This window comes from Vitis vinifera, chromosome 18 (genome assembly GCF_030704535.1).
Source record: "Vitis vinifera cultivar Pinot Noir 40024 chromosome 18, ASM3070453v1".
Taxonomy (NCBI): domain Eukaryota; kingdom Viridiplantae; phylum Streptophyta; class Magnoliopsida; order Vitales; family Vitaceae; genus Vitis; species Vitis vinifera.
The window spans coordinates 16,595,319-16,598,441 of record NC_081822.1 but is presented as its reverse complement, the minus strand read 5'-3'; positions in this window follow the sequence as shown (position 1 = coordinate 16,598,441).

The following is a 3,123-nucleotide window of genomic DNA, read 5'->3' as shown; positions in this document are numbered from 1 at the left end:
TGTAATATATATAATTGTCAAGTACACTTGTAGTAAGGGCTACCCGTAGTGAACAATGGGGTTTTGGTATATGTAAATTAACGTAGTATAAGTTTCTTTTAAGAAACGAGTCATATTTTGTTAACTACAAGTTACAAAGTTTAATATAGAATGTACTCCTTATAACAGGTTTTGCATATCCTCTTTTTGCACAAAATCAAGCAAGAACTCAACATTTAAAATTTTTAGAGCAATTATACTGTATTTGAGTATCAATTCTTTAGTTTGAAGAATAACAAAAACTGGGGTGTGACAGTACCTTAAGGTAGTGGTACTCTAAACCCTTAAAAAGGTCTCTATCAACTAAATTGAGGGAAGTACGACAATTAAGTGATTAATAGAGGGAATCAAGGAAGACTAATGGTGATTACTTAAATTCCAATAACATATTAAGCATGCTAAACAAATAATTCAAGTCAAACCATAAAGGAAGAGTAAGATGCGTACTTGGACTGCAATTTAAAGCGTTATTACAAGATACTGAAGTTATTTCAAACAACAAAATATATAACATGCATCTCATCAGTAAAAATAAAACAAACATCAAGGCCATTAGCGCCAATATCAAACATGGTATGGTTCACACAAAACATTTCATATGTAACTAAAAAGAAGTGAATGGTGGAGAGTGTACCTGAGGAGCATATCTTTAATGCAATGCACTTTCACTACAAATGGAGAAGCTAGGATAAAAGATGATGACAAACAATTACGAGATCATAATATCTGCATGGCATGAACTTACAAAGACATCAGCCATACAAGGTATATAACCAACTAAATAAATCAACTTTGGGAAAAACTTTTTCGATGCAAATAACATTCTAGAATCAATTTCAAGAAGTGAGTAACATCACACAATTGTGGAAAAAAAATTTAATACACTCCAAAAATAATTAAAGCAAATTTTAAAACTAAATGGTCATTAGCTAAGTTGAAATTGGTAGCAAGGATAAGTTTTAAAATATCTTTTATGTAGGGTTTTGTCAAATCTTCATTCAATATTCCATAACCCATACATCCTCAACCTCAACTGAAAAGATTACCAAGGCCAAGGACATTCCCATTAGTTTGGGGGCACAAGTACAAACTTATGCAAATAAAAACAAAGTTTTTGGAAAACCGAAAAGAGAATGCAACTTGTATGAAATGAGTTGCATGTTTTGCCCTAAACCTAAAACGAATTTTCTTTTAAAGTCCTTAAATGATTCAAATCTTGTTGAAAATAATTTAAATTATTTTTAAAAAAAATGATTTTAGGAGGAACAAAGAAAATTAAGAAATTCCGAACAAAAGACCTAAAAGTTGGGATTTTTTATTCATAACTTAAAAAAATTTGAAAAGAAAGGAAAAATCAACTTAGACCTTCTTTTTGGCTACCTTTTCATTCATGATGGAGAAAGGATCTTTTTTTGTAAAAGAAATTTTGACTCAAAAATCAATTAAGTTTTTTTTTAAAATAAGAACAAGCTCTCAAAGGTAAATAATCAAACATCATGAATTTTTAACTAAGGTAGCATTCAAAGAACTTTAAAAAAGAATCTAACATGAATCTTTAACCAAACTAGCATACAAAGAACTTTAAAAAACTAATACAGAAATTCAAACTCCATTATTATCTTTTAAATTTATCTAGAAATTCAAACTCCAAAAGTTATATACTACCTAAGGGAAAATCTAACAAGTTCATCACCATCATGAAAGGGAGATAGAGATTACTAGTCTTAAGGGGCAGAACAAGAGAAATGCCAATCTCACATAAGTACCAAATAGGTTGTTAAAAACAACACTGATTAAACCAATTGCTCTAACAACAAAAGCATAAGTTGATTTACATATTAAGGCAGAGAAGAAAAAAACACACTTCTTGTCATTGTCATAGCTCCGAACTTACTAAACCCCACATTCCACATTATATTATTTCTTAAGAAAACCACAAAAATAATAAGAAATAAACAACTTTTGTAGTGGATTACAAAAATAGAGTTGGCTCTATGATTTAGTGCTTCCTTTTTTCCTCTTCTTTTGTTTATAGCCAATTTAAATATTAATTAAAGCATGCAATTTACAAAAAGGAAATCCTAGTGGGACCCTTGTTCCCCTTTTCTATTCCTTATTGAGTAAGACGCCAAGCTACAGTTGAGAATTGACCTAAATCGCCAATAACTAACATGGGTTTCAGGTCAACAAACTTCAAGCAAAATAAAGATGCAATCACATTTTAAGACTTCCAACACCCTTATTGAACCCAACCACATAGTGTAACTCATTATTGTGTGAATCACAACAACTATCAACAAAAAAATATAAACACATCATTTCTTTCTTGTTGCACAGGGTCAATAATGATTGCATAGGGATGAAAAATTGTTGAAAGTGACAAATCTACCATCAAAGACAAAGCAATTCTACAACACAAACTGCTTAAAATACAATGGCATAAGCGAAGAGTTTTTTTACCATATCAATGATTCAATCAGACGACTTTCAATGATTTCTTAACCACAAACTGCCACATAAACAAGCTTTTGTTCATTTATTTATATAAGAGCCTCTCATACATGATTTTCACAACTCAAACCTGGGTACAAAGTCAAGTAAAAGAAAACATGAAATCCATAGTCATGCCCACAAAGCAGTAAAAATATATAGGCATCACTAGATAACAATGAAATCAAGCCAATCTATGAGAAGAAAAAAAATCCGAACAACCCAAATACATTATCTAGTAAGATAAGAATGCAATTGAGCGAAGTAACATAAAAGAGGAAAAATAAGAGAAAAAAGAATATTATGAAAAGAGGATGACTCCTAGAATATTTGACCCACAACCCTATCATTGGTTTAGTTGGGATTGACGAGGCTTGAACCCACAACTTCCGCCTTGCAAAGGCAATCACTGACCAATTGAACTATAATCCCACATAAATAAGGTCACAATTGTCAATATAGGTAACCAAACAAGTTGTACAAATAACACTTAACAACTCAATCTTTATAATAACAAATACTTAATTTTAATTTTATTATATTGAATGACATACAATTCTTTTGTAGAAGTACTTATAAATCAAGTATCTTCAA